We start from the raw sequence: 12,305 nt of genomic DNA on the forward strand, positions 1-12,305 counted from the left end.
CATTATTTCTAAAAAATATAAAGTTTTTAATGCAGTTTTGAATGTGCAAATGAAATCATTATTCCAAAATGTATGATCTATCCCTTTGTCTCCCTCCTCCCCATAGCAATCCCTAATATTTGAGTGAGAAAAAAAAAGTTAATGAATTTCTGAGGGGTACTCTTCCATTCTACAAGTTGACACCAAATAGTCATCGATGAAATTTATGTTCAATGTTGTGACATTTTTGCTAATAACCTTGAGGTTGCTGTACATTTTCTTTATATTGTTGCAGAGTCGTGGTTGCCATTTTTCCCCCACAAAAACAGTTCCAAGGGGACTTGCCAACATCAATCAGGAATTAAGCCATCAAACACTTTCATTTTCTATTATCCTTTGCAATTGATTTTATAAACAATTGTCAGGTTTTCTTTTCCACAAAAAATCCAATAGCTAAAATATGGGCATAGGGCAAAAGTTTGTTTAACAACAATTCAAACATTTCTCCATAGTTTTCATCGATTTCAAAATTGAGCAATCAATACAGAGTTAGTTCTCCTTTAACAATAGTTTAAGAGAAATAGAAATGACATCTTCATGCCACTTTCATGACAAACCTACTCAGGTGGAAAATCTGTTCCTTTGGTCCCAAGAAAAAGAGAAGAGAAAAGAGACAGAGGGGATAGAGAGGAGAGAGGAGAGGTGGGTGGGAGAGGGAGAAAAAGAAGACAGAAGGAAGGAAGTTAGAAAGGAAGAAAAGAAGGAAGGAAGGAAGGAAGGAAGGAAGGAAGGAAGGAAGGAAGGAAGGAAGGAAGGAAGGAAGAATAGAAGAATACAATGAAGGAAAGGAGAAAGGGAGAAGGAATGGAAAGGAGAGAAGAAGAGATTCCAAGGCCAATTTCATGAATCAGCTAGGTGGTTCAATGAATAGAGAACCAGACCTGGAGACAGGAGGTTCTAGTTTCAAATCTGAACTCAGATACTACCTAACTGTGTGACCCTGGGCAAGCCACTTAACCCCTTACTCCTCTTCTGCATTGGAACCAATACTTTGTATCTATTCTAAGATAGAAGGTAAAGGTAAAAAAAAAAAGACCAATTTCAGGTGTTATATGAATTTAAGATTCCCTTTATTTATCTATACCTCAGTGTAACTTTTGCCCATTCACCCATAGCTTCCCTCTAGGTAGGTAAGTAAACACATCTGATGGTAGATTCTAAAATGACTTGGCTTTCGAATCTGGTAGTCTAGTAGAGATTTAAATTGTTCCACTCTCTTCCATGTATTGAATAATGCTTTAGAAAGCTTTTAGGAGACTATGCAAGTTAACTATTTTGAAAATCTTATAGGATTACTTCTTTGCTGCAGTCATAAAATATGTTCTATGCTATGTCTACACAGTATATGTGATAAATTGCTATTAAAGAAATATTTTATGACACATATTTTCATTGTACTAAATAAAACTAATGTCAGGGAATGACATTTTAAGATTATTTTTCACCTATCAATTCCTTTTCAGTCAAGTAGAAGCAACTTTCAAAAATATTTAAATTTCAAACAAATATGCATATATGTTTATACATGAATTGTATGTGTGCATATGCATCAAACCTAGGCCTATAATATTTTATTTTATTGAGTCAAAAACTATGGAGTTTTAATGATATTTATCTAGATCTATATATTTCTCTCTCTATATAACATTAGGTTATAAAAATATATACATTTATATTATATATTATATTAATTACATATTAGTTAAATATATGTTAATGTTTATATAGTAATATTAATAATTAAATATATTTAATATGTTATATATTAATGTTATCTATATAAATATATATAAAACATTAGATTAGATAAGTAACTGAATGAAAAGTATTAGTTGTACCCCAGTGCCTCACTTCCTTTCCAATGAGCCTCCATTGTTTCACTATAAGAGAAGTATAATAATACAAGCATTATCTATGTCACACAGTGGGGCTAGATCAAATGAGAAAATGGATAGAAAGTATTTTCTCAACTTCCAGTTATTACACCAATATAAGCTATTGTGATTATTATTGTTTCCACTGCTGCCATTCTAGTTTGAGTTTTTAACATTTTATCTGTTTCATTATCACAATGATTAGCCCTTTCCCTAATGTTCCTCTGTGTATCAGAAAAAGATTTTACATCTATTTTCTTCTTTTTATATAGTCAACAGAATTTTTTTTTCTTAAAGGCCAACTGTGATCATGTCAATCCCTTTACAGTGAAGTGACTACTAATCCAAAGTAATGTACAAGAATTCAGCTCGGTAGGGAATCTGTCTCCAAGCTGCCTTTATATGGTATCTCTCTACTCCCCTAGGCACCCTACACAAACATAGTAAAATTATATTTCGATTTATTTATATAAAGAACATGCAAACAAAGAAAAAAGGAAGAAAAAGAAATGAGCAAGAAAATTTTACATTGTACTTGATACTCTGATACATACCATTGTTTGAAAAACAAAATTTCCTGCCCATAAGAAGTTTACATTCTCAGAAAGACAACATACAAAAGGGATATGAAAAGTGGGAAAGTGGAAGATCATAGGAGTTTGGTGTTGAGGAAATTGTGTCCAATTGTAGATTTGGCACTGAGATGAAAACCCAAAGAGTGAAGTTAAAATCTCAATTAAAATCTATAGGAAACCTTTCTCAAGCACTTTTAATTCCAATGCCTCCCATCTTTTAATTATTTCTTATTTATTCTGGAGATAGCTTGTTTGGATGTATTTGGTTGTTTCTTATCTCTCCCATTAGGTTGTGAACTCTTTCAGGACAGTAGGTTTCTCTTCTCTATAATAATAATAATAGCTGTTTTTTTTTTTTCTGAAGAGGACCAGTGACATCACTGGGTGATGTTTTGACATGCACATGAACTGGCTTTAGTTGGGGCTTAATAAATACTTATTGACAAAATCCCAGAATGAAATAATTCCTACTTAAATAAGCTTACATTCTAAGCTAGCTTCAGTTTTCTGACTTAAGAAATGGATCTGTGTTAGGTATACCAAGATGACTAGTTTCCAGGCAACACTGCAAAGGAATTAGTTGCTAGATTTACAGATAAACTGAGATTACTTGGTGGTCCATCTTAAAAAAATACCGATTGTTAAAAAGAAAACTAATTTCCAAATTTGAATCTTTTTCCAGTGTCTTTTGGGAATTTTTAAATTTAGAAATTCAAAATAAACTCTTACAGAACCTAGATATTAATGAAAATCTAGTTTTGAATGTATTTATACCAAGACAATGCCTTAGTGGCTTCTGTCTTATTAGAGCCACTTTTAAAATATGCCCAGAAAGTGCTTTCTTTGATTGGGTTAACCACCCATTTCATTACTAGTAAATCATACCACCACATCATACCCGACCAGTTAAGATTGATGGGATAATTGTAATTCCCAAAGAAGATGACAGATAACATCAACTTATTTATAATTCATGTTTGCCTACTTAGTCATTCTTGCAACAGCCTTGCAATAATAAATCTCATTAAGCCTATTTTCAAGGCTCCAGTGATTTAAAGAAACACTCTGCTTATTTTCCCCCATTTGTGGTCCCTCATCCAGAGGACACCTCTCAAAGTTTCTTTGTGCTACATCTGGAGAGAGAGAAAAGGTCATCAAGCACAGCACAACTAGTTTGTCCTGTCAGAATTATCTTGACCCACTTCCTAGGAATTTTACCAAAATTTGGAAAGTAGCAATACTCACTGATTAGAGAAGAGGCATATAGAAGGAATAATGGAAATGTTGAACTGCACAGGACTTTAAAGTTATTCTAACTCAACTCTTTTATTTTGCTATTTTAAAAAAACCTGAGAAATGAAGCAGCATATCTAAACTTAAATAAATTATTAATGATAAAGGTGAGGTTACAGCCTATTTCTCTTGACTTAATCTGGCTTTTTTTGCTATCAGACTCTCTTAAGCCTGAATTAAGATCCTTTATAAATTACTTTGCCCATGAAATTGCTATTTACTACTAAAAGTTCAACTGAAGAAATACCTTACTCTTTTTATGGTTCTTATTCTTTCAATTAAAAATACTTATGTTGGAATACACAATGATGCACACACATAAACACATATACATATATGATCATATGTGTATGACAAATGTACATTTTATATATATGTGGCTGGAGAGAGAAAAAGAGAGAGTGAGAGGCAGAGAGAAAAACAGAGACAGAGAGAGATAGAGAGAGAATTAGTTGCCTATGGGCTTGGAGTTAGGAAGATCTGAACATGAATCTTGACTCAGACACCTATTACATGTTATTAACTCTATGGCCCTCAGTTAATTACTTAACCTCTGTTTGCCCCATATTCCCCAGTTCTAAAATGGGGGTAATATGACCACCTCCCTTACAGCTATTGGGAAGATTAAATGAGAAAATGTATGTTAAACACTGCAGTCCTTATACATGCTACATATAATGTGTTTTAATGAATATATATACATATATACATATAAACTTCATTAAGAACATATGCATATATTTATGTAGGTATTGCAAAATTAAAATTAATATTCAATAACTCCAAGTATTATGTAAGATTTATTAATAATCACTTGAAGTAGAGGAAATAAAAAGACAAAATAAAAGCCTGAATAAAGAAAAGTTTTCCCTACTGCATTAGCTGGGAAGAGATAGCGAGGGTGGAGTTACAGAAACTTTATCTCTAAAATGTAAGCATGTAAGGTGAGGTCGAAAGTGGAATTCTGGGAAATGGAGTCCTGGGGTGCAAAATTCTAATGACATAGTAAGAATGTATGTATCTGTATGAATGTGTATCATTATATTTAAGCAGGGCAGCGAGGTGGTTCAGTGGACAGAATGTCAGCTTGGAGTCAGGAACATGCCTCTTCCTGAGGTTGAATCCAGCCTTATTTACTAGCCATGTGATTCTGGACAAATCACTTAGCTCTTTTGGCCTCAATTCTCTTATCTGTAGCATGTTCTAGAGAAGGAAATGTGTAAAAAATAGACTCGAATACAGGACTACAATCCCCATGAGCCTTTGCTCCACTTCCCCAGAATGCCTTGTAATCTCACCTGGGCCGAGATCGAGAAGGTATTTAAGCTGATTCAAAGGCTTTTGAAGGGGGTCTTTTTGGACTTCCATTTTGGAGCAGACACAGCTCTTTCCATAATGTAGGTGAGGTCTAGGCCTCTGGCCTAGACACGTGTTTTTTCTTATCCTGTATTTTCTTTTAATCCTTAACTTTAATTAACCTCTAAAAAATATAATACTCCTTGCAGAGAGAAACTAATTTCTACCTGCCTCAGTCTCCCCATCTCCCCTAAATTTTAATCTTTACAAATGGAATGTCACTTTAGTATCTTTGTGAAAAAAAAATCCCAATTGGGGGTCACGAATAGTTGAACATGAAAAAAAAAGAAAAATGACTAAAAAAATTCATTCAAGTAAGACTAAATTTACATATTTAAATATATACATATAGATATGTATATATATTTCTGAAAGTGAATTAAACTCATATTTCATATAGTCACTTATCCATATAAAATCATAAATGAATTTCTAGTGCACTAAATATAAGCTTTGACTTTAATACAGTGAGTTATAGATAAAAGTTAATTTTCTGAGGTCTGATTCCACAAGATAAGGCATTTTTATGCAGATTTAATAGGAGAATGTTTAAAGAATGCAAGGGCAGGGCACCAGAGCCTTATCTAGGCCCATGGGGACAGAGGAAGTGGAGATGGACAGGTTTTGAATATGGCCTGTGAGAAGTTACTTACAAGTGTTGATCCAAAATTCACCAGAAGTCATTTTCTTCATGGATGAAGAATAAGCAGATCATTGTTAGTCCCAACAGGGGACTCCGCACATTTCTTTGCAGAAGTATACACTTCTTCCTTAGAGTACAGATAGGTTTGGCTTGGGATTCAGAACTTTTCTTCTTATATTCTTAGATGGACATCAAATTGAAAATAGTATGTAACCTCTAGGTGAAAAGTGTCACTTAAATTCACCAACCCTCACTTTCCTCCTGTGTAAGTGAAGACAATGTTACCTGTATTACTTACTTCATAAGATTTTGGGGGGACTGCTTACCTTAGATCAGTAATGGCAAACCTTATAGAGACAGAATGCCAGTCCCTGCCCACACCCTACCCACCAGACTGTGGCCTTGCCCACAGATCACCCCTAGATGAATGCTATGTCCCTCCCCCCACCAAGTGTGGGGAGTGCTCTTCTCCCCACTTACTCTATACAGGGGAGGAAGCACTCCCATTGGCTACTGGGCAGAGAAGCAGGGGATGTGGAAAAATGCCTTCCTAGTAATGAACTCTGGATGTGGGTGGGAGGCCACATGACCACAGAGAGTGCTCTGTGTGCCACCGTTAGCCCCTGTGCCATAGGTTCGCCATCACTGCCTTAGACCATGAACACATATTTACTATTCATAGAGGCAGGGCTGAGCTAAAATCAGCTCACCTTGGCTCTTTGTTAAATTTTTAGCAGGAATATTTCTACTGCAGAAGTAAGTGAATGGCACAAATCAGGGCTTGATTTATTATGTCAATTGTCTAGAATTAAGAGAGAGAAAATGTTCATTAATCTTAAAGTGTAAAGTTTTCCTGTAGAGAACCAGTTGAGTCACCAGTACAATACACATGTAAAATCATACATATATGTGTGCATGTATATACATGTATATGTTTTCATAAAATTACCTTTAATTCTTCCTGAACTTTGGTTTCAATGGGAAATTATAATTCAAATTTATATATAGAAAACAACTATATAGTAATATATTAGTGCTAGCGGTTATTTACTTTGTAGGGACCTAAAATTTCCAGGAATTCCCAATGAAGAAACTCCCTTTACCAATGTAGAGAGGCAATTGCTTTGTCACATTTAGTCTTAGAGTAGTCTGGGGCAGTGGAAGTGAAGTGATTTGTCCAGGATCATTGAGATAAAATGCATGAGAGGAAATGCTTTGAACCCAACTTGCTAACAAACTCCAAGGCTGCCTCTCTAGCTTACTCTTGAGATGTTGGTTGTTATTTCTATTGTTAAATGAGAGACAGTGAGATAGCACTTTGGATAGTGGTAGTGATCCTGGACTCAGACATTTCTGAGCTATATGAGACTAGACAAGTTGCTTTACCTCTGCTTCTATTTCCTCATCTATAAAGTGGGAATAATAATAGCATATGCCTCCCAGGATTGTTGTGAGGATCAAATGAAATATTTTCAAAATGCTAAGCACACAGGCAATAGTAAGTGCCATATAAATGTTAACTATTATTTTTATTATTATTGCAACTAATAACAATATATCTAATTTGATCTTTCAATTTCTCATATGTAAAATAATGCCATTACCTATTACCTCATGTAGTTGCAGTGAGTTTTATATCAAGTAGCAGATGGTAAAGGGCTTTATAAAATGTAAAGTGGCATACAGGTGAAAGTCATTATCACTGTTGATGCTGTTGTTGCTATTGATACATTCATGAAGTGCCCAAAGCTATTAGGATATTTCTAGGATGATCAGCATCACTGCTTCACTTTATAGAATTAGCAACAAATGGAAACTTAAGCCCTTTCGGAAAAGCAATTTTCACAATTTTCATACTTCCTTGGGCAAGTCTCAACCTATGAGCCTCAGTCCTCTCATCTGTAAAATAAAGAAGTTGCTTAGATGACCTCTAATGTCTCCTTTGGTTGTCAAAAATTAGATGATCCTTTAATCCCATAATTCTTTGATTCCTCTTAATGAACATTTTAATCCTCCCCAATTCATTTCACCTGCAGGATTGCCTAAATGTGAAAATTTTAAAGTTAAAAAGATTGTACTATTACTTTTATGACTAACTACCAATGGGAAAAACCTGAGGAAAATCATAATGCAGAATATCATGTCATTTTCTGCAGTAATGTAACTCTAAAATTACTATATAGATCTAAAAGAAAGTTTTTTAAAATTACCCTTTTAGCCAACGCAGATGTAGTGACTTGTAACCCCAAAGTCGAGGGTTTCTTTTTATTTTTTTAAAACTTAATAGTCAGGAAAACTGGGGACTTTTAAAGTACATTAACATAAATCATTTGTTCCATCACGTTGACCTCTCTGTTGCTTTTATCCATCTTAGATTTCTTCTTACATATTGTTCTTTTTTTCAGAGCTTGATCATATTTTATTTCTTTGTGACTCAACCAGTTTTTTTTTTTACCCCCAGTTACCTTCCTCAACCTCTGGCATGTATAATCCTTGTCATTACAGCTGAAAATCTGCCCTGTATTACCATTTGTTTCTTAAATCAGATTCTGTCTTTAGTATGGTAATGCTTTTTGTGACCTTTGGCACTAATCTTTTCTTGAAGTTTTGTCCACCCTCCATATATTTTTTCAAGTTCTTTGGCCAGAATGGTCTAAATTATTGTGCTCTTTAGCCCTATGTCTCTAGTGCAAAGCTTGTTCCCATCCCATTGATGCCCCAAAGTGCTCTGAAAATACCAACTTGCATTTTCAAGGCTATTAAACTCCATTATTTATAATTCTTTGTATTTGGACAAGATTCTAAAAATAATAAAATGCTTTCCTTCATGATGTAGGTAATACAAATATGATTATTTATTTATTTTAACTAGACCTATGATTTCTTTGGCAAAAGACTGTCCCCATTACAAAACTCCTATCTAAACACCTAGAAATTTCTTTGTCACTTAGAGGTTAAATGACTTGCCCAGTGTTGTATATATCATCCATTCTGGGGGGTAGGACTTGAATTCAAATCTTTATAACTCAGGTCATCTCTTTATGCACTATTTCATGCCAGCTCTCTAAGATTCATTTATCCTATTTAAAGATGGGAAAATTGAGTTTCAAAAAAATCTTAAAAGACTTGCCCACCTCCCACATAGCGAAGAACTAAACTAGGATTTGAAAATAGATCTTCCTATTGATGTCAGCATTCTTTTCACTACCTGTTCTGATTTCTTGTAAAGATTCTAGGTGATACTGTGATTGTGCACAATTTAAAATAAACTCTGGTTCAGTATAATTCAAGCACCACAATATCCCAAGAGTTAAGTTATAACTTCAGATATGGGATAAAGAAGAAAGTCTAGAATAATTAGTTATTTAAAGTGAGTTTACTTTAGAGCTGTTGTGTGTCTCAAATTAGATAATGGATATAAAGAACTTTGCAAACTCTAAATTCTACATAATTTTATTGTTGGTTTCCAGTGACCAGGATTCTAGTCTCAAAACGATTTACTTTGTGCTTTTTATTACAGCCCTGCAGAATTCAAATAATGTTTATAGGCTTTTTTTGGGGGGGGGGAGACACACAAACACTTAAATTTAACATGCATTATTAGCACTTTTTTGAGTCTAGACAATCAACAAAACAAAAATAGAGCCCTGACTTGTATCTGCTAATTTTCTAAGATGCAAATGCTTACACTGAAATTCTAACAGTGAGCTCCAAGCTAGAGATGACTCTAGGACACTCAAGATTGAATCCAAGGAATTGTCTCTCATTTTTTCTTCTCTCTCTCTCTCTCTCTCTCTCTCTCTCTCTCTCTCTCTCTCTCTCTCTCTCTCTCTCTCTCTCTCTCTCCTCCCCCCCTCTCTCTTTAAATATCTTTATCTTATCTATTGGAATCCATACTAATTATTTATTCCAAGGCAGAAGAGCAGTAAGGGTTAGGAATATGAGGTTAAATGAATTTATCAACAGTTATACAACTAGGAATTGTATGAGGTCGTATTTGAACCCAGGATCTCATATCTCTAGGCCTGGCTCTTTATCCATTGAGCCACTTAACTGTCTCAGTAATGGGTTTTCTTCTCTACTTCTGCCTAATTTCTTCAATAAAAATCCGATGACCGCTAATCATGTAATTTATAGAATGAGGTCTGACTTAAAGGTAAGAATATATGGCTCTTGTGGTCTCTGTTATTTCTGGAAATCTGCATTTCAAGGAATATGATTTCAGTTTCTGTTGCTTTTCTAAACATTTATAGCAACATCCTACGATTATGATCCTAATTTCCTTTCAGATCTCTAAACTTTATTTTCCTGGATCTCAATGATTTTTTCTGACCTATGAACTCATGTAACACCTTATCTGTTCTTTGTCTTTTATTATATATGGACATTGAGTTAAACTTTTTGTAACTTTATGTCATTTCTTTAAACAACAGTTATATGATAGATAAATCATTGGACTAGAAATCAGGAAACATAAAAAACTTAATGAGTCACTACTGATGGGACCTTAGATAAGTCACTCTCTTTGCTTCACCTATAACATGAGGAAGCTGAACAAATTCAGTCAGTAAAAAAGACTATTATTTTCATGCTATGGGCCAAGCATTGTTCTTTGATCTGCAAATCCAAAGAAAGGTGAAAATGTGCTGCCTTTCCTCAAGGAATTCACATTTTTAATAACATATTTATATATTTTTCATCCATTCACTTTTCTTCCTCTCCCTTCTACCCCTTTACTGATGGTAAATATATTATCATATAATACATATTTCCATGTTCATCTTGTGAAAGAAGATGCATATTGCTTCCCTGAGAGAAAAATTCATGGAGAAAATAAAGAATGATATGTTTCAATCTGCACTTGAAGTCTGTTCTTTCTATGGGGATAAAAATCATTTTTTGCCTGAGCCCCTTGTAATTGTCCTGGATCCTTGTCTTGTTAATAGATGGTAAGTCATTCACAGTTGATCATCATTCACATAAATCTTTCCAGGTTTTTTGGTGATCATCTTGTTTGTCATTTCTTAGGGCACAATAGTATTACATTATAAACATATCCGACAACTTGTTCAACCATTCCCCAATTGATGGACATTCTCTTAGTTTCTAATTCTTTGCTACCTCAAAACAAGCTGCCATAAATAGTTCTGAATCAATAAGTTTTCCCCTCTCTTTAATCTCATTGGGGTACAGACCTAGTACTGATATTTCTGGGTCCAAGGATATGCAATTTTCTGTCCCTTTGGGCATGGTTCCAGCCTGCTTTCCAAAATGGTTCTATCAAATCACACCACTACCAGCAGTGTATTAGGGTCCTAATTTTTTCCATTTCCCTCTAAAATTATATCACTTTCAATTTTTGTCTTGTTATCCAGTCTGATCCATGTGAGATGATACCTCAGAGTTGTTTTAATTTGAATTTCTTTAATCAATAGTGATTTGGAATATTTTTTTCATATCAGTGTTATGGTTATAATTTCTTCATCTGAGAGTAGCCTGTTCCGATCCTCTGACCATTTGCCATTTTGACAAAAATTGCAGGATAAAGGAATTCACATTTTAATGGTGGAGACAACATGCCAAAACTGCAAAAATATGCTCATACTATATATGTAAGGGAGGGAGGGAATATATGGAGGTAAGGAGGATTTGAAACTGAGAAGGGCTCCTTGAAGAAGTTAGGAAGAACAGGAAGTAGTCCAAGGTCTGAAAAGTTCCCAGTAGTTGTGAGGGCAAAATGTCTAAGAAGATTGTAAAGGTGAAGGGCTTTAAATGCCAAGTGGATGATTTTATGTTCTATCATAGAATTAATTCAGAGCTACTGGAGTTTATTGAGAGGCTTGGGCATGATGGCATATGAATTGGTCTGATTTGTTCTTTAGGAAAATCTGCTGGAAAACATTGAAGAGATCAGATCATTAGTGCATAATGAAATATTTTCTTTGACAAGAAAAGTCAGTTCTTCTGGTGAGAGAGAAGAGAAGGAGGAGACAGTGGGGAAATATTTTTAAATGCTATGAAACAAAGGGGAGGGAAATAGATGATTTGTAAATGATTCTTTTTAGCCCTAGATTTCTAGGGTTCCATAACACTACTCAAACACTATGCAAACCCCTGGGCAAGTGAGTGAACTTCATCTTTAAAATATTCATATTACCTTTTTTCATGAAGTTGTTGGGAAAATCAAATGATAAGTCCTTTAAAATACTTCCTTATTGGGGGCAACTGGGTGGCTCAGAGGATTGAGGATATAGAGACAGGAGGTTCTAGGTTCAAATCTGGCCTCAGACACTTCCTAGGTGTGTGACTCTGGGCAAGTCACTTGCCATTGCCTAGCCCTTACCACTCTTCTGCCTGGGAACCAATACACAATATTGATTCCAAGATGGAAGGTAAGGGTTTAAAAATACTGTCTTATTCAGTATTTTATCTGATCATAATATTTTATATTTCCATATCTCCCAATTCTTTACTCCTTCTAAATCTACTCTTCAACTCAGAATAACTATCAATCCATTCACTATT

General features: G+C 34.5%; 1 protein-coding gene across 1 annotated transcript in view; it reads left to right on the plus strand.

The window, feature by feature from the left end:
* The window catches only part of IL1RAPL1 (interleukin 1 receptor accessory protein like 1), a 1,590,341-nt gene that overhangs the window by 410,191 nt on the left and 1,167,845 nt on the right, over window positions 1-12,305 (plus strand). The gene's annotated exons all lie outside the window — the stretch shown is intronic.

Source organism: Monodelphis domestica, chromosome 4, assembly GCF_027887165.1.
Source record: "Monodelphis domestica isolate mMonDom1 chromosome 4, mMonDom1.pri, whole genome shotgun sequence".
NCBI lineage: Eukaryota > Metazoa > Chordata > Mammalia > Didelphimorphia > Didelphidae > Monodelphis > Monodelphis domestica.